Below are 20,554 nucleotides of genomic sequence, written 5' to 3'. Positions count from 1 at the left end.
TTTACGTCACTACACCTGCCAGCCCTCTTTTCATAAAAACGCTCAGGTGCGACAAAGATGCTTCCACAAGCATTTTAAACTACTGTATTAAACGTAAGATGCGAAATTACAGTAATGAACTCAGTTTGAACAAGAGTGCACGGAGGAAGAGTGCTAGGAACTCGTTGAAAATAACGAAACACTGCGAATCGACAGATGTGCTCTTGAAATGCGTCAGAGCCTACTGTTTAGTAGGAGCGCTAAATTCCAAAAACTAACTACATTAAAAAAAAACCTGTTCCCGTCCGACCACCGAAGATAAGCAACAACGTTAGTATTTGGACCGGCGACCGCCTGGGAACTATGGCTGTCTTCATTTCTTGCTTTCTTGTCATTACCCCTGGCAGCCCTTTTTTCATGCTACCTTTCTCATGTGACAAAGATGCTTCCATACTGATTTTAAACTATCGTAAGATACGATATTAAGGAACTCAGTTTGAAAAGAGTGCGCCAAGGAAGACTTCCAAAGAGTCTCTGGAAATAACAAAACAGTATGAAGTGACAGAAATGTTGTGAAATACGTCAGGGCATATTGTTTTGTAGCAGTGCACAACGGAAAATTTGTAAACAAAAATTTACCTTTCGTCGCTACAAGAGATGGATGCTTTGTCGAACAGCCTGTGTCTAGTGTGCATGTTTTCGCACCTTTCCACGGCACGGCGCAGCACAGAGTTGCTCTGGTAGCTCCGAACGGCCGCACACGGCGCCTCGGACACGCCGGTTCGGCCCGCGCCCATCTCGCAGATGTTTCTCGTGCTTGTGCTGTCATATGGACCGCGACCCGAGCGGCAGCGAGCGGCAGTCGAGCAAAGTCGGGACAAGTCGGGACGGAAGGGGACAGCCGAGAATGCACCGTGCGAATTACGCAAATATCTGGAAGCGCGACGCGTGTCAGGCAGGTGAGAACGCTTCCCTCGGTCCAGCAGGACACTGCCACACCCCGCGCAGTCCCCCCGCCGCCGGCCGCGCCCAAGCCCTGCGCCGGATAACAATAATAAGGTGCGTCTCCCGCGAGTGTCGGAGGCCGCACGAATCAAACGAATGACAGCCGGTGCAACGAGCAGCTGTGTTGTGCGTGTGGTCCACGTGGCGGCGCGCCTCACTGCGCGTCGCCTTCGAGGTGGAAGGACGTGCTTTGCGTCAAATGCGCCACCGAAAACGGCGATTGCGTGTGTTGGGAGGAGAGGCGAAGCCTTCTTCTGCCGTGCGGCTACAGTATAACGACGCCAACGGCCATACCATGTTGAATACACCGGTTCTCGTCCGATCACCGAAGTTAAGCAACATCGGGCCCGGTTAGTACTTGGCTGTCTGCCCGCCTGGCAACACCTCGGTGCCGAGCGAGCAGTACTTCCGCGTGCGACTTGGCCGGCGGCGCCTCGCGTGTCGTCTGCTCTTCTCTGCCTAGCGGCTGTATATTTCATCACAGACTGTAAGTTATGGCTACGATTTACGGTGACAGTGAAGAACGCCAAAATAACATTCAATGTGAGTTCGATCGTTCTGTAGACAAGCCCTCGGCCTTTGAAATCCACCGTTGGATTCTAGAAGATCTGTTGTTAACGCACGATGACGTTCTCGGTATCCAATTCGATACTTTTCTTAACTCTGTGTTCTTGAAGTTGAAAAATTCCGAAATGTGTGATCATGTTGTGTCTGTCAATGACGGTGTCCGAAAATTTCGTCACCTTGACGGTCGCGTAAGCAATGTTAATGTGTCGCATGCTGGCTTTGGCATTAGGCAAATTCGTGTGTTTAACCTACCATTTGAAATTCGAAATGACACAATTGCTCGTTATTTGCGGCCGTATGGCACTGTTTTGTCTGTAGTGAAGGAAAAGTGGTCCTCCGCGTACTTGTTTCAAGTAGAAAACGGAGTGAGAAGTGTGAAAATGGTTGTTAGACAGCACATTCCTTCGTTTGTTTTGGTTAACGGCCACCGCGCGTTCGTTACTTATAGTGGACAGCCACAAACATGTTCTTTTTGTGGTGGCGTTGGCCATTATAGACAGGATTGTCCTAAACGGAAACGGCCTGCCCAGCTGCCCACTGTAGGTAATTTCCATGATGCCAGCTTTGCTTCTGTGGCCGCCACGGGTTTGGGTACCGCCCCCCCCGCGCCCGCGCGCCGTGTAGCTGACGCTAACTTTGCTGCCACCCCGATGGCTATGGATGTGTCCACTACCGATAGTGACTCTGCTTCTGTGTCTGCTGTGTTAGATTCAATGTCTCCGGCTCCGGCTGACGGGACAACTATCGAAAATCTGGTAGTAACGAATGTTTCACAAGAGACAGTGTCCGAACCCGTGCAGCAGTCGGCGCGTGATTTAGTGTCGGAACCTGTTTCGCTGTCAGTGACAGTACCGGAACAGTCCGGTTCTTTGATTGCCCCTGTTACTGTGCCTGCCGGTTCTCCTAATTCCGCTGCTGCTGTGGAATCACAGGCATTTTTTGTAGCACCGAAACCGAGACGGGACGAACGTTCGTCTCGTAGTTCAAGTCGGCAACGTTCGCGTAGTGTTGGTCGGTCGCCTCCCTCTGATAGGGGTCTTCCGCGACCCGATCGCAGTCCGTCTCCGGTTGGGCGTTCCCCCGACGCCTCCCGACCGACACGACCCGGTCGGCAGGCTTCCCAACAGCGTGCTTCACGACGGGACCTTGCCGACGAGCGACGTTCGTCTCAGGCTCCTGGCTCTGGGCGTCAGCCCGTGGAACAACAACAACAACGGCGCGCCTCTCCTCGCCGTCAGCTGCCTGCCGAAATCAATGTTGCTGATCAAAAACGTGACGTTGCTGTTCGGCACTTAAGGACTGTCTTAAGCCAGCCGGGCGCAGGCGACGACTCCGGGCAACCGACCGACACTGTTTCACCTGTGTTGACACCGCAATTGCCGACCAAACGTAAGGCGGAAGACACACACCAACGTCGCATTTGTCCTTCTGCTACTGAACGTGCGCCGGCTTCTTCTCCTGATGTCGAGATGTCTGTCGTTGGTCCCATGTCGGTGGACTCTAGTGGAACGGATTCTGGGACCGCGCCACCCCCCACACCCCCCTCCCGCCGCCCCCCAGGACTGGGCGGCGGACGTGGAGGCCAGTGACGCGACTTAGTGTGTGCAAGTGTTGTTTCCTCCTCTCGCGCACATTTGCATGATCTATGTTTTTTTTTAGCTATTTTATTGCTGCTTCTGCGGTGACCTCGTTTGGTTTTTTGTTGGTCGTTTTCGCGTGGTCAGCTCCGTTTGCCTTTATTCACCGACCGCCGCAAGATCCTCCGTCGTTATTCGGCGTCGATGTTCTATCTGTTTTAAATGACGGGTTATGGGAGCCGTGCTCTGTTTTCAATGGGGGACGGCCTATCATAGTCGTCTTTTTTAGTGCATTGCGCCGATTGGATGCTATGGATCCGGCTGACGGGATTTCAACTCGTCTCTCTGGTGTATTTTATCCTTTTGTGGTGGTTGTCTTTTGCCGATCATTGCTGTTTTTCTCCACATGTAAGGTTTTTATCAATTGTGCTCTTTTTTTTTTTTAATTATGTATGGATATTGAGCATTGTTCGTGGAACATTTTAACTGTTAATGTAAACAAATTGAGTGCCCAGTATAAGTTATCGGCTTTGCACACTTTTTTATGTGATTCTCACTGTCATGTCGCGTTATTACAGGAAGTTACGCGTACGGCTCTTTTGTATTTTATTGATTCCTCTGCTTTTACCGTTATTGATAATATCATGTCGGATGAACAGACTGGTACTGCCATTTTAGTCCGTCCGGGTTTTGATGTCAGTGACGTTGAAATATTGCCCAATGGTCGCGCAATCGCCTGTGTTATTAATGGTGTCACTTTTGTTAATGTCTATGCCCATGCCGGCGATAAACCAGCGCGGAATCAGTTTTACAGCCAGGATCTCTGTCAATTGCTCCATCGCAATACTAATGAATTAGTGCTTGGTGGCGATTTTAACGCCGTTATTGATGGTAGGGATCAGGAGCCGCGCCCTAATTGGTGTCAAGAGTTGCGCACTTTGGTTGACACTTTTCGCTTGCGGGACACGTGGCGTGTGCTCAACCCGAATACAACACATTTCACCCACTTTTATGCCACCGGTCATAGTCGACTGGACAGAATTTATGTGTCGTTGCCGCTTGCCGCCCATGTCACAAGGGCGGAAGTATTGCCGGTTATTTTTTCTGACCATTGTGGATTTTTGTGCCAACTTGTCTTACCGCGTGCGCGACCTCCTCGGCGTCCAAATATCTGGAAGCTTAATTGCAGTCTTTTAGATGATGACGCTCTTGCGTCCCAATTTACTGCTTTGTGGCGCAAGCTCTTGCGTGACAAGGGCGACGATGGCAGTACCATCAGGTGGTGGGTGGAGGTAGCGAAGCCGGCCATCAGGCGCTTTTTAATCAATTTTAGTCGCGATGCGGCGCATTGGCGCCGGTCGACGGCGAGATTTTACCAGTCCTGTTTAAAAGATCTAGCTCAGCGGGTCACTACGTCTCCACAGTTGCTTCCGGTTTTTAATCAGTTTAAAGCTCAACTTCTAGACGATCTTCGCCGGAAGGGGTTTGGGACAGTCACGCGTAGCCAACCTGTAGGTGCCGTTGAGGGGGAGCCGCTCTCTCTCTACCACCTGAACAGGGAGCGGAGGCGGCGGGAGAGGTTGGTTATTCGTAAGTGGCTCAAACAGGATGGGACGACGACTTCCGACTGGGTGGATATTGAGCGGGAGGTCCATGATCACTTTGCTGCGCTCTTTCACCCAGTAGACGCCGACCCCGGGGCGCTCCGCGATTTTTTGCAGGGGGTCCCACATGTTTTAACGCGACAAGACAGGGCCCATCTTAATGCGACTTTTACTTCTGAGGATCTCTCTGCGGCGGTGAAAAGTAGTCCTAGGGGCAAATCCCCTGGTATGGACGGAATCCCCGCGGAATTTTATTTAAAATTTTTCCCTCTTTTAAGCGATGTTTTAACTGTGATCATGAACGAAATCCATAACGGTGTTGACATCCCGGAGGAGTTTGCGGAAGGGCGTGTTGCACTTCTCCCTAAATCAACCGCGACGCCACGTATAGACAGTGTTCGCCCTATAACCCTCTTGAACGCTGATTATAAGATTATGGCGCGGTGTGTTACGCACAGGATGCAGGTCGTTCTGCCCAAGGTCATCAGTGAATATCAAACTTGTGCTGTGGCCGACAAGAACATTTTCGATGCCGTCCTGGCTTATCGCGACTGCATCGGATATGTAAAGGGTCACAGGCTCCGAGCGGCTGCGATCTTGCTAGTAGACTTTAAAAACGCCTTTGATCGGATCAGCCACTCCTATCTGCGGCGAGTGATGATCGGCCTGGGTTTTGGGTCCAAAATAACGAAGATGGTGTACAATATCTTGCGTAATGCCACTTCTCGGGTGGTCATCAACGGTATTCCTGGTAGCGTCATCCCCATTGGTCGTTCTGTCCGACAGGGGTGTCCTCTGTCTATGGCGCTTTTCGCCTTGGCGTTGGACCCACTCCTACGTTGTATAGCCCGGGAGTGCCGGGGTATTCGGCTTGGCGACGTTCAGCTGGTATGTCGGGCGTATGCTGATGACCTGGGGGTCTTCATTGATCACCCAGAGGATCTTGATCGCTTGCGTGGTGTTTTGGACCGTTTTGAGAGGGCGACGGGGGCTATCGTCAACCCTCGTAAGACTGTCTTGCTTCCCCTTACACCTCGATTACGCACTGTCAGCGGCGATTGGTTTTGTGTGAAGCAACAGCACACGGTGCTCGGTGTCATTCTAACTGACAACACACAGCGTATGGAAGCCCTTAATTGGCGTTCCACATTATACAAGATCCGAGCTGTTGCTAAACTCTACGCCTCTCGCAACCTGGCGCTTCGTCAGAAGGTGGCTCTCATTAACACGAATATCTTCGCCAAAGCGTGGTATCTGGCACAAGTTCTCCCAGTGCCAAAAGAATTGGAAAGGGCCATCCAACAAGCAGTTTATTGGCTGCTATGGAAGGGCGATATTTTTAAGGTCTCCTTGGCGACGTGTACTTTAAGCTTGCAGGAAGGGGGGCTAGGTTTGGTTGACTTCCGATCTAAGTGTGCGGCGCTCCTTGTGAAACGGACCACAGTGGTGATTGACAAGGGGCCGCACAGTCCGACAGCTGCCTTATTTCGTCATTACCGCCCACCATCAGTAGTAGCCCCTGTTTCAATCAGTCACATTCCGTATGTGTTGAATTTCGTGCGCCGCTATTATGTTTACAATAGTTATCTTGTGTTTGGTGACGTCTGTACATGTAGTGTTACTGAGATAATTCGAGCTCTTCGAGGGACGCCGATTAGGAACAAATGGGAATATCGGTTGCCACAGCATGATTGGAAGCTGGTGTGGAAGAACCTTGCTACCGCCGCCGTCCCTGCCGCCGTTCATGCTACTTGGTATAAAGTGGTCAACCGGACTATCCCGACAAATGCCAATCTTTGTGCTATTAATTTGATTTCTTCGGGAGAGTGTGAATTGTGTGCAGAGGAGGACACTATCGAACATCGTTTTGTGTGTGACAAATTTCGTGTGGTCTGGGACATTGCCTGTGACATGGTTCGTCTGATTAACAGGGTGGACAGGCGGCACGTGACAACCATGGACGCCATAGTGCCTCAGTGCGCGGCTTACCCGGCCACCAAAAGAAATGCGACGTTATGGATTCTTGGACATACAGTTTACTGTATCTTTACCCTGAAAGTGACTGATGCCGTCGATTTTCTATCCTATTTGTGGACGGAACACCGTCAGGACTTTGCTCGTGCGGCTTATACTCAGACTTTTGCCAATTTTTTGCGTGTGGCCTTGGACCATGCCTATGCTAAATTTTTGATATCTACATAGGACTGCCTACCCATTTTGACTGTTATCGCGTTATCCTCCAGTGGTAATGCCGGTGCTATGGCTTATGTTGCTTCGACGGGACTTTGCTGCTTACAACGGAACTTTCTTTCTACGAATGATGGAACTAAATTTGAATGCCAATGTGTGTTATATGGAACGAACATTATCGACAACGTATCCTGTTCTCGGGTTATGTGGATGTTTTATTAGTAGGAGTTAACTTGTGCTTTATTTATTTGTTTTTCTTTGTTCTGAGGACATTTTTTCTTTCATTTCCTCTCCCAAGATGACCGAGGAGACAGTGTCGAGAAGGACTTTTTCCTTACTTTTACGTGTGCATGTACGTTGGATTCCTTATACTTTCTGTGGGTGGATGTTTTTCAGTTTGTGATTCTTCTCGCCGTCATATCCGAAGATCATTGGCGGAGACCGTTTGATTAGATTTATTTTTTCTTTCCTAGTGTGATATACATTTTCGGCAGCTACTGCGTTCTGGTGGCCATGGAAGTTGGCGACCACTTTCCGCCGTCGTTCAAGCGGGCGTTTACGGTGTGGAGACATTTTTATTTTCCGTTTTGAAGTATAATTTGAGTGATTTTAACGTTTTTGTTTCTCAAGTTTTGGAGAAACCATTTTCTTTTGATTCGTATACAAGACGCAATACCGCATCAAGGTACATGCGCGCCTCACCGAAGAAGGCATTACTAGAAATAGCGTCTACCAGTCCACCTACGAGGAGCCAACAGCACCCAATTAGAAGGCATTTTATGGAGAGTGTAAAGGCCGGGCTACAAGGGGAGTTGGGAGGCCCGTAATAAAAAAATAAAAAAAAAAAAAACGTAAGAAAAAAAAAAAAGGTGCTGTTGGCTCCCTCTCTTTTTTTAAATTTTACGTCACTACACCTGCCAGCCCTCTTTTCATAAAAACGCTCAGGTGCGACAAAGATGCTTCCACAAGCATTTTAAACTACTGTATTAAACGTAAGATGCGAAATTACAGTAATGAACTCAGTTTGAACAAGAGTGCACGGAGGAAGAGTGCTAGGAACTCGTTGAAAATAACGAAACACTGCGAATCGACAGATGTGCTCTTGAAATGCGTCAGAGCCTACTGTTTAGTAGGAGCGCTAAATTCCAAAAACTAACTACATTAAAAAAAAACCTGTTCCCGTCCGACCACCGAAGATAAGCAACAACGTTAGTATTTGGACCGGCGACCGCCTGGGAACTATGGCTGTCTTCATTTCTTGCTTTCTTGTCATTACCCCTGGCAGCCCTTTTTTCATGCTACCTTTCTCATGTGACAAAGATGCTTCCATACTGATTTTAAACTATCGTAAGATACGATATTAAGGAACTCAGTTTGAAAAGAGTGCGCCAAGGAAGACTTCCAAAGAGTCTCTGGAAATAACAAAACAGTGTGAAGTGACAGAAATGTTGTGAAATACGTCAGGGCATATTGTTTTGTAGCAGTGCACAACGGAAAATTTGTAAACAAAAATTTACCTTTCGTCGCTACAAGAGATGGATGCTTTGTCGAACAGCCTGTGTCTAGTGTGCATGTTTTCGCACCTTTCCACGGCACGGCGCAGCACAGAGTTGCTCTGGTAGCTCCGAACGGCCGCACACGGCGCCTCGGACACGCCGGTTCGGCCCGCGCCCATCTCGCAGATGTTTCTCGTGCTTGTGCTGTCATATGGACCGCGACCCGAGCGGCAGCGAGCGGCAGTCGAGCAAAGTCGGGACAAGTCGGGACGGAAGGGGACAGCCGAGAATGCACCGTGCGAATTACGCAAATATCTGGAAGCGCGACGCGTGTCAGGCAGGTGAGAACGCTTCCCTCGGTCCAGCAGGACACTGCCACACCCCGCGCAGTCCCCCCGCCGCCGGCCGCGCCCAAGCCCTGCGCCGGATAACAATAATAAGGTGCGTCTCCCGCGAGTGTCGGAGGCCGCACGAATCAAACGAATGACAGCCGGTGCAACGAGCAGCTGTGTTGTGCGTGTGGTCCACGTGGCGGCGCGCCTCACTGCGCGTCGCCTTCGAGGTGGAAGGACGTGCTTTGCGTCAAATGCGCCACCGAAAACGGCGATTGCGTGTGTTGGGAGGAGAGGCGAAGCCTTCTTCTGCCGTGCGGCTACAGTATAACGACGCCAACGGCCATACCATGTTGAATACACCGGTTCTCGTCCGATCACCGAAGTTAAGCAACATCGGGCCCGGTTAGTACTTGGCTGTCTGCCCGCCTGGCAACACCTCGGTGCCGAGCGAGCAGTACTTCCTTGTGCGACTTGGCCGGCGGCGCCTCGCGTGTCGTCTGCTTCCTTTGCCACGTGGCTAAACCTCTACTGACTGTAAGTAATGGATTTGGTTTATGATGACAGTGAAGAGAGACAGAACAATTTTCAGTGCGAGTTTGATCGTTCCGTAGAAAAACCCTCGGCTTTTGAAATTCATCGTTGGTTAACTGAGGATTTGTTGTTGTCTACTACTGACGTACTCGGTATTCAGTTCGATACGTTCTTAAATTCTGTGTTTTTGAAACTCAAATCTTCCGATCTGTGTGATGCTGTTGTTTCTGTTTCTGACGGTATTCGCAAATTTCGCCACCTTAACGGAAATATTAGTAATGTAACTGTGTCTCACGCTGGTTTTGGTGTTCGACAAATACGGATCTTTAACCTTCCGTTTGAAATTCGCAACGACACTATTTCTCGTCACTTGCGGCCATATGGGACTGTGTTATCTGTTGTGAAGGAGAAATGGTCGTCTGCATACATTTTTCAAGTCGAGAACGGTGTGCGGAGCGTGAAAATGGTTGTCAGGCAACACATTCCGTCCTTTATTTTGGTCAACGGCCACCGTGCGTTTGTGACTTATAGTGGACAGCCTCAAACTTGTTCATTTTGCAATGGTGTCGGTCATTACCGGCAAGACTGCCCGAAACGCAAACGGCCCGCTCAGTTACCGATTGACGACAGTTTGCGCGGGCCAGCTTTGCCTCCGTCGCCGCCACGGTCTTAGGTACAGCCCCCCCCCCCCCCCCCCCCGCACCTTCGCTCCGCGTGGCCGATGCTAACCTCGCTGCCTCCGCGGTTGCCATGGATGTGTCCCCTCCCAGCAGTGACCTTGTTTCTGAGTCTGATGATTCTGCACAGGCTACAGCTACTGTCCAGGCTGCCGAAATTCTGTCTCTGCCCGATGTTTCACTTGCAACTGTGTCCGAACCCGCGCCTACGTCGGCGACTGATTTAGTGTCGACAGCTGTTTCGCAGACTGTGTCGGTACCGGAATTCTCTGGTACGGTGACTGACTTCGTTGACGTGGCCGCCAGTGCTCCCGTTCCCACTGCTGTCGTGGACTCGCAGGATTTTTTTGCGACTCCGAAACCGCGGCGTGATGAATTTCCGTCTCGAAGTTCTAGCAGGCAACGTGCACGCAGTGTCAGTCGGTCGCCTTCCTCAGGCAGGGGGTTTACACGACCGGACCGCAGTCCGTCTCCGGCTGACCGTTCCCCCGCCGCTTCCCGGCAGTCGCGGGTTGGTCGGCAGGACTCCCAACAGCGTGTCGCGCGTCGGGACCTAGACCCCGAGCGGCGGCAGTCTCAGGCTTCCGGCTCCGGCCGTCAGACACAGCAATCACAACATCAACAACAACAACGGCGTGCCGCTTCTCGCCAGCGTTTGCCTGACGATCCTAACATTGCCGATCAGAAGCGTGATGTCGCTGTTCGACATTTACGAACCGTTTTAAGTCAGCAGCCCGTTGGTTCCGATTCAGTTGTGACGGCCGACACGGCTTTGGCTGTGGCGACGCCGCAATTGCCGACGAAACGGAAGGCCGAAGACACCCACCAGCGTCGTGTCTGTCCTTCTGCCCCCGAGCGAGTGCCGACTTCTTCCGACGTGGAGATGCCCGCCGTTGATCCTTTATCGGTAGCTTCCGGTGGCGCAGATTCTGGGACCGCGTCCACCCCCACTCCCGTCCACCCCACTGCGTGGGCGGAGGACGTGGAAGGTGGTGAGACGACTTACTGATTCCTTTGTTGTCCCCTAATCCGGTTGACGGGAATTAAAACCCGTCTTTTTAGCATACCTTTTATCCTTTCTGGTGGCTGGAATTCCGTCCAGGTCTGCTGTCTGTTTTTAAATGAGGAGTTTTTTGTGCTTGTGTCTTTTAACTGTGTATGGAGCTTGAGCGTTGTTCGTGGAATATTTTAACTATCAATGTTAACAAGTTGAGTAATCCACACAAGTTGTCGGCCTTACTCGCTTTTTTACATGATTCCCATTGTCATGTGGCATTCTTACAGGAAGTTACGCGTCAGTCTCTGTTGTTTTTACTTGACACTTCTGATTTTACTGTCGTTGATAATGTAATGTCGGACGAACAGACTGGTACTGCCATCTTAATTCGTCCGGAATTTGATGTTGGCAATCTTGAAATATTGCCAAATGGCCGCGCTATTGCATGTACCATTAACGGTGTTGCTTTTGTTAATGTGTACGCTCATGCCGGTGACAAACCAGCGCGCAATAAGTTTTATGGTCAGGATCTTTGTCAACTTCTCCATCACAATCGTACTGACTTAGTGATTGGTGGTGACTTTAATGCAGTACTTGATGGTAGAGATCAGGCGCCGCGTCCTAACTGGTGCCAGGAATTGCGTACGTTGGTTGACAGCTTTCGGCTCCGGGACACGTGGCGTGTCCTTAATCCGGACAAGACGCATTTCACGCACTTTTACGCCACCGGTCACAGTAGACTCGACAGGATCTATGTGTCTTCGCCGCTCGCCGCCCACACCCGGAAGGCGGACGTGTTGCCGGTCATTTTTTCAGACCATTGCGGCTACATGTGTCAACTCCTCCTACCGCGTGCGCGCCCTACTCGGCGCAACAATATTTGGAAATTTAACTGTAGTCTTTTGGACGATGCCAGTCTCACGTCTCAGTTTACTGCGTTGTGGCGCAAGCTCCTGCGTGATAAAGGCGATGACGGCAGTAGTCTCGTTTGGTGGGTGGGGGTAGCCAAGCCGGCTATTAGGCGTTTTTTAATCGATTTTAGTCTCGATGCGGCGCATTGGCGTCGGTCGATGACACGTTTTTACCAGAACTGTTTAAAGGATCTCGCTCAGCGGGTGACGGCGTCTCCTGACTTGCTTCCTGTTTTTAATCAATTTAAGGCCAAGCTCCTCGATGATCTTCGTCGGAAGGGTGTTGGGGCTATCGCGCGGAGCCAACCAGTGGGTGACGTAGAAGGGGAACCGGTCTCTCTTTACCACCTACACAGGGAGCGCCGGCGGCGCGAGCGGTTGGCTATCTGTAAATGGATCCAGCAGGACGGCACGTCCACCTCAGATGGTGCGGCCATTGAGCGGGAAGTTCACGCGCATTTTGCGACGCTCTTTAGACAAGTGGACGTAGACGCCGCGGCGCTGCGCGATTTTTTGCAGAGAGTGCCACGTGTGTTAACGAGACAGGATAGGGCTGTTTTAAATGAACCTTTTACCTTTGATGACTTAGATGCAGCTGTGAAACGGAGTCCTAGGGGCAGGTCCCCGGACTGGACGGGATTCCCGCAGAATTTTATTTAAAATTTTTCAGTCTTTTAAGTGCTGTTTTAATTGACATCATGAATGAGATCCATAACGGCGTTGATATTCCGGCGGAATTTTCCGAAGGGCGCATTGTACTCATTCCGAAATCGACCGCAACACCACATCTCGACAGTGTTCGTCCCATAACCTTACTGAACGCCGACTATAAAATTATAGCACGGTACATCACTCACAGACTGACGAACGTTATGCCGAAGGTGGTGAGTGAACATCAGACGTGTGCTGTCAGGGACCGTAACATTTTCGATGCTGTCCTGGCGTACCGGGACTGCATCGGCTATGTTAAAAGTCACAGGCTCCGGACGGCTGGGATAATGCTGGTCGATTTCAAAAACGCCTTCGATCGGATTAGTCACACCTATCTGCGGCAGGTGTTGGTCGGTTTTGGATTTGGCACTAAAATGACGAAGATGGTGCACAATATTTTGCGGAATGCCACGTCGCGGGTCGTAATCAACGGAATTGCCAGTCGTGTGATTCCGATTAGCCGTTCAGTTCGTCAGGGTTGCCCCTTGTCAATGTCGCTCTTCGCTTTGGCGTTGGATCCGCTCCTCCGCTGTATCGCCCAGGATTGCCGAGGCATTCGCATTGGTGACGATCAGCTGATCTGCAGGGCGTATGCCGACGACCTCGGCGTGTTCCTTGATCAGCCAGAGGACATTGACAGGCTGCATGGTGTTTTGCAGCGATTCGAGAGGGCAACGGGGGCTGTCGTCAATCCTCGGAAAACTGTTTTGCTCCCTCTTACACCTCGACTGCGTACTGTCCACGGCGACTGGTTTTGTGTCAAGCAACGGCAGACGGTTCTCGGTGTCATCCTGACTGACAATACGCAGCGCATGGAAGCTCTTAATTGGCGGTCCACGCTGTACAAGGTTCGGGCTGTTGCAAAATTGTATGCCTCTCGGAATTTGGCGCTCCGTCAACGGGTGGCTCTTATCAACACGCAGATTTTGGCAAAAGCGTGGTATCTGGCACAAGTCCTACCTGTGCCGAAACAGCTGGAAAGGGCCATTCAACAGGCGGTCTATTGGTTGCTGTGGAAGGGTGACATTTTTAAGGTCTCCCTGGCAACCTGTACCTTGAGTCTGGCGGAGGGGGGGCTGGGTTTAGTTGATTTTCGCCACAAGTGCGCGGCGCTCTTCGTGAAGCGGACAACGGTGGTGATTGACAAGGGGCCGTGCAGTCCGACGGCTGCCTTGTTCAATGCATATCGCCCACCATCTGTGATTGCTCCGGTCTCGGTCGGTCATATTCCGTACACCTTGAACTTCGTACGCCGGTATTATATTAATAACAGCTATCTAGTGCTTGGTGATGTCCGTGCGTGCAGTGTCGGTGACATTCTTCGCGCTCTTCGGGGCTCGCCAAGCAGGAATAAATGGGAGTATCGGCTACATCAGCATGACTGGAAGGTGGTGTGGAGAAACCTCGCCGCCGCCGTTATTCCGGCCCACGTTCACGCGACGTGGTATAAAGTGGTCAACCGCACATTTCCAACTAACGCTAAGCTGCACTCTATTGATCTGATTTCTTCGGGTGTCTGTGATTCGTGTCCTGAGGAGGACACCCTCGAACACCGATTCGAGGGTCGCAAATTCCGTGTTTTTTGGGATATTGCGTGTGACATGGTGCGCTTAATCAAGAGGGTGGACTGGCGGCAGGTGACGGCCTTGGACGCCAACGTGCCTCAGTGCGCGGCTTATCCGACCGCATAACGAAATGCCACACTTTGGATTTTGAGACACACGATTTTTTGTGTTTTCACCCTGAAATTGACTGATGCTGTCGATTTTCTGTCTTGCCTGTGGGCAGAACATCGTCAGACCCTCGGTCGATCGGCTTATTCCCTGACTTACGCCAATTTTTTGCATGTCGCTTTGGCCCATGCGTTCACCAAATTGTCACTTACCTTCTGAGACTGCATACCCGATCTTGACATTTCTCTTTTTCCTATCTGGCAGTACTGCTAATACTAATGTTGACGTGATATGACGAACCCTTGCATGTGATCGGACTTGGCTTCTTGGATAATGATTTGTGGCACGGTAGAGCTGTGTTTATATGGACCGTACATTATAGAAAACGTAAGAATGACATACAGTTATGTGAATGGAGTTTTGTCCGTCATAGTTCTTTTTTGTTTTCATTACTTTGCTTTTTTCCCGTGTTGTTTTTATTTTCTCGCGACGCCTGAGGATACAGTGTCAGGGAGATAAATTTATCAAAGTTGGTGTGTGCCTGCCTGTTGGATTCCCTCCTGTTACTGTGCGTCGACGTTTTGTTTTTATTCTTTATGTCCCATCCGTAGAAAATTGGCGGATTTATTTTTCTTGGGACATTATTCTTGTCCGGTTTTTTTTTTTTTTTTTTTTTTTTTTTTTTTTTTTTTTTTTTTTTTTTTTGGCGGATGCCGCGTGACTGTTGCTTTGGAGGGTTGTCGTTGCTCTGGAACACTGTCACGGCAGGATGCAGTGGCGTCCAGTGGCCGAATTTCGTTTCTTTTCTTTTGAAAAAAAAAAGAAAAAAAGGTGCTGTTGGAATTCATTTAATAAAATACAAAATAAAAAATAAAAAAATAGAAAATTAAAAAATTTAAAAAAATGAAAAATCATAAAAACGGTGCTGTTAAAATTCAAGAAAAAAAGTGCTGTTCGCTCCCTCTCTTTTTTAAAATTTTACGTCGATTCACCTGCCAGCCCTCTTTTCATACAAACTCTCAGTTAAAATTAAAAAAAAGGTGTTGTTGGCTCCCTCTCACTTTTTCCTTTTTCCGTCGCTACACCGGCCAGCCCTCTTTTCATACTAACTCTCAGGTGTGAATACACAAAAACGTGCTGTTGGCTCCCTCTCTTTTTTTAAATTTTACGTCGCTACACCTGCCAGCCCTCTTTTCATACGAACTCTCAGGTGCGACAAAGATGCTTACATAAGCATTTTAAACTACTGTATTAAACATAAGATGCGAAATTACAGTAATGAACTCAGTTTGAACAAGAATGCGCGGAGGAAGAGTGCTAGGAACTCGTTGAAAATAACGAAACACTGCGAATCGACAGATGTGCTCTTGAAATGCGTCACAGCCTATTGTTTTGTAGGAGCGCTAAATTCCAAAACCTAACTAAATTTAAAAAAAACCTGTTCCCGTCCGACCACTGAAGATAAGCAATAACGTTAGTATTCGGATCGGCGACCGCCTGGGAACTCTGGCTGTCTTCATTTCTTGCTTTCTTGTCGCTACCCCTGCCAGCCCTTTTTTCATGCTACCTTTCTCATGTGACAAAGATGCTTCCATACTGATTTTAAACTATCGTAAGATACGATATTAAGGAACTCAGTTTGAAAAGAGTGCGCCAAGGAAGACTTCCAAACAGTCTCTGGAAATAACAAAACAGTATGAAGTGACAGAAATGTTGTGAAATACGTCAGGGCATATTGTTTTGTAGCAGTGCACAACGGCAAATTTGTAAACAAAAATTTACCTTTCGTCGCTACAAGAGATGGATACTTTGTCGAACAGCCTGTGACTTGTGTGCATGTTTTCGCATCTTTCCACGGCACGGCGCGGCACAGAGCTGCTCTTGTAGCTCCGAACGGCCGCACACGGCGCCTCGGACACGCCGGTTCGGCCCGCGCCCATCTCGCAGATGTTTCTCGTGCTTATGCTGTCATATGGACCGCGACCCGTGCGGCAGCAAGCGGCAGTCGAGCAAAGTCGGGAATAATTTCTTTTATTTCTTCATACATTTCTTCCTCATCTGCAGAGCTAGTTGGCATATGAACTTGTACTACTGTAGTAGGTGTGGGCTTCATATCTATCTTGGCCACGAGAATGCGTGAACTATGCTGTTTGTAGTAGCTTACCCGCATTCCTATTTTCCTATTCAATACTTGAGGTATTTCGTTTCCCAAGATGTGGTGGCAGACGATGCTGTGGCGTCCTCGAAGCGCATCAGATGAGCGAGTGTTTTCTTCCTGTTGCTACTGTAATGGACAATGAGAACCTCGTAGAATACGTCTAACAACTATTTGACCATCGATTTACGTTCTTGAGTGGTTCATAATTTTGTTTGTAAATGTACTAGATCTTTTATGTCCTTTACATCACATTTGCTACGTGATTCGCCCTGAAGACGTACGAAATGTATGTTATTTGGTTCAGGAAGCACGTTCCAAAAGAAATTGCTGCTTACATTGACATTTATGCTGCGAATTAGTCGTCTTATCCATCACACGGACAACGAGGATTCTCTGTTTTGCTGCAGTTGATTCACAGCTTAGTGCTATTGTGTGTTGGTGGCGTTGCCAGTTTACATACTGCGTATGTAACACACAATAAAAGCGTTGGGCGCCTACAGTGACCAGTCTACTTGAAAAACGTTTGTTTTCATCGTAATTTATGTAGCTTGTTTGTCGACTTCCAGACTGACAGTTTTTGGAATAATGTTTTACCTTGATAGTCCTAGTTTCAAACATTGTCTGACAGAAAACGTAGGCATGAAGGAGTCAGTGAAAGCAATTATTCGCTATTATAGAAAACTTTTGAATCCACTGGACACTTGAATTGTCTGCATTGATTCTGAGAATTTTGTTATTGCTTTCGTTTTTTACTGTCTCAATGCCAGCCGTGAGAATAAAATTAAAAACAGTGGGATTAGGTTCCTGATCTATACACTGTGTATTAATATTCTGCGCTGCTACGTAAATTTTTAAGGTTATATTCTTTACGTAGAACAGAGTATTCGTTTCAGTCCTAGGATCGACGATAAACTTCCGAAATACAATTACAACATAGTGGCATATCGATTATGGCTCCTCACCATCAACAGTAGTTGTTACCCACAGTTTTGTACACTCCTGGAAATGGAAAAAAGAACACATTGACACCGGTGTGTCAGACCCACCATACTTGCTCCGGACTCTGAGAGAGGGCTGTACAAGCAATGATCACACGCACGGCACAGCGGACACACCAGGAAACGCGGTGTTGGCCGTCGAATGGCGCTAGCTGCGCAGCATTTGTGCACCGCCGCCGTCAGTGTCAGCCAGTTTGCCGTGGCATACGGAGCTCCATCGCAGTCTTTAACACTGGTAGCATGCCGCGACAGCGTTGACGTGAACCGTATGTGCAGTTGACGGACTTTGAGCGAGGGCGTATAGTGGGCATACGGGAGGCCGGGTGGACGTACCGCCAAATTGCTCAACACGTGGGGCGTGAGGTCTCCACAGTACATTGATGTTGTCGCCAGTGGTCGGCGGAAGGTGCACGTGCCCGTCGACCTGGGACCGGACCGCAGCGACGCTCGGATGCACGCCAAGACCGTGGGATCCTACGCAGTGCCGTAGGGGACCGCACCGCCACTTCCCAGCAAATTAGGGACACTGTTGCTCCTGGGGTATCGGCGACGACCATTCGCAACCGTCTCCATGAAGCTGGGCTACGGTCCCGCACACCGTTAGGCCGTCTTCCGCTCACGCCCCAACATCGTGCAGCCCGCCTACAGTGGTGTCGCGACAGGCGTGAATGGAGGGACGAATGGAGACGTGTTGTCTTCAGCGATGAGAGTCGCTTCTGCCTTGGTGCCAATGATGGTCGTATGCGTGTTTGGCACCGTGCACACAGGGCCAACACCCGGCATCATGGTGTGGGGAGCGATCTCCTACACTGGTCGTACACCTCTGGTGATCGTCGAGGGGACACTGAATAGTGCACGGTGCATCCGAACCGTCATCGAACCCATTGTTCTACCATTCATAGACCGGCAAGGGAACTTGCTGTTCCAACAGGACAATGCACGTCCGTATGTATGTCGTGCCACCCAACGTGCTCTAGAAGGTGTAAGTCAACTACCCTGGCCAGCAAGATCTCCGGATCTGTCCCCCATTGAGCATGTTTGGGACTGGATGAAGCGTCGTCTCACGCGGTCTGCACGTCCAGCACGAACGCTGGTCCAACTGAGGCGCCAGGTGGAAATGGCATGGCAAGCCGTTCCACAGGACTACATCCAGCATCTCTACGATCGTCTCCATGGGAGAATATCTGCCTGCATTGCTGCGAAAGGTGGATGTACACTGTACTAGTGCCGACATTGTGCATGCTCTGTTGCCTGTGTCTATGTGCCTGTGGTTCTGTCAGTGTGATCATGTGATGTATCTGACCCCAGGAATGTGTCAATAAAGTTTCCCCTTGCTGGGACAATGAATTCACGGTGTTCTTATTTCAGTTTCCAGGAGTGTATTTGCTATTTGACCGTCGTCACCCTTTAGAGACCAACCTGATCTTTCCACAATGCCATTTTTGACTTGCTTCTTAATATGTCGTATAACTACAGATTTGTTGAAAATATTAACTGTTAAATACGCTATTCCACGAAATGGCTCTAAGCGCTATGGGAGGTCATCAGTTCCCTAGACTTAGAACTACTTAAACTTAACCTAAGGACATCACATACAGTCATGCCCGTGGCAGGATTCGAACCTGCGACCGTAGCAGCAGCGCGGTTCCGGACTGAAGTATTCCACAAATTAAAAACTTCCAGTTATTCTTTATATCTTGAAACTTATTGCCGTTCACTTTCAGTGAAGAAAAGATACGTAATTATAAAATGAAATTATAGATTAGTCTCAAAGCGTGCTGTGAATGGTTAAAATGAAATTAACTAAAAATCATCTCATTGTCTAAACCACGTTACTGTTCCAGAGCAGTTCGGCACTTCTCAAAAGTTTTTACACCTCTGATGTTTAGCCACATGTGGACAAATAGTGGGTCTCGTGAAGCAGCAGTTTATAGCCGTCACAAAAATAAAGCCTCAAAAATCAGTAAATAAAACTATTTTTCTACTGTTGCTCCGAATCGCTTATACTAACACCTCTTGGCTGCGACAACGACTCGAAGTCTATTGGGTATTTGATTTTTCTCTTCTTTTTCGGGCCTCCTTAGCTCCCATTCTAGCCCAACCTTCGCTCCTCAATTACGCCTTCATCGGCGAGCTTCTCCTCAATAATTTTCATTTGTGCTGAATTGATTTTTATCCTTCTTGCATACACACGTGTGTCATGTATTTTTTAGAGAGTGCTTGAATATATAACGTGAGTATTTCTTCTCTTAGCAAATTAAATATTACATATATTGTTGTGAATTAATTTGTTTGTCCAGATTCCACTTACTGCGTTTCCTTAAAATTCTATAAAATTTACATCTGTAAAAAAAAAAAAACTTGAAACATCTGTTGCAGCTGATTGATTGAGGGCTGAAAAAAACACCTCTGCTTATGCTACTTAGTATCGCTTATAGCCTCCTTCGCATTCCACAACGGCTCGAAGTCTGTTGGGCATTGAGCCCACAACTCTAGCCACATAACTAGGAGATTCAAGTAACTCATTCCAAGCGTCATGAATCACATCAGAAAGCTGCCGGCGAGTCAACGGTGACTTTTCCTTTTCCCGTATTACTCTGACAATTTTTGCCCAAATATTCTCAATGGGATTCATGTCAGCTCCTTTAGGTGCTCATTTCATCACAGGATTATTACTTTGGTCGTCGAACCACCTCTTAACCACACGCGTCATATGAACAGGTGAGCGATCTTGTTGGAACATGATCTGATCATCTCCAAATTTTGCTGTCACAGAAGGCAACATCACGCTCTCCAGAATTGATATGTAACTGGGCGCATCGAGTCTTCCTTCCACTTCCCACAGGAGCCCACACCCTTCGGCCGATATCCATGCACATACCGTTATCGACTCCCTGTCACTCGTTCGGCAACTGTAAATATATTATGGATTATACCTAGCAGCTTTTGGCCGGTAAACAAGTATTTTTCCGGTTAATGCCGTCGAGAAAACTTTTTCGTCCGTGAAAATCATTCTCCTCGAGAACTGGAGAGGTTTGTGGACATTTTCAGCAGCAAAAGCAAGGCGGGCTTCTCTGTGGGAAACAGTCAATGTCTCTTTCACAGCAGGGCTTCTTGCTCTCAGTCCACCTTCCCTTAAGCGACG

At 48.9% G+C, this 20,554-nt stretch overlaps 2 pseudogenes; both read left to right on the top strand.

Annotated features, from left to right (window-relative positions):
• The first annotated feature begins 1,264 nt into the window (after window positions 1-1,264).
• On the top strand, window positions 1,265-1,382 carry LOC126274540 (5S ribosomal RNA; annotated as a pseudogene).
• Window positions 1,383-9,085: 7,703 nt separating this feature from the next.
• LOC126274539 (5S ribosomal RNA) lies at window positions 9,086-9,203 on the top strand (annotated as a pseudogene).
• Window positions 9,204-20,554: the final 11,351 nt, after the last annotated feature.

The sequence above is a fragment of the Schistocerca gregaria genome, chromosome 5 (genome assembly GCF_023897955.1).
Source record: "Schistocerca gregaria isolate iqSchGreg1 chromosome 5, iqSchGreg1.2, whole genome shotgun sequence".
NCBI lineage: Eukaryota > Metazoa > Arthropoda > Insecta > Orthoptera > Acrididae > Schistocerca > Schistocerca gregaria.
This window is presented reverse-complemented; position numbering and strand designations above follow the sequence as displayed.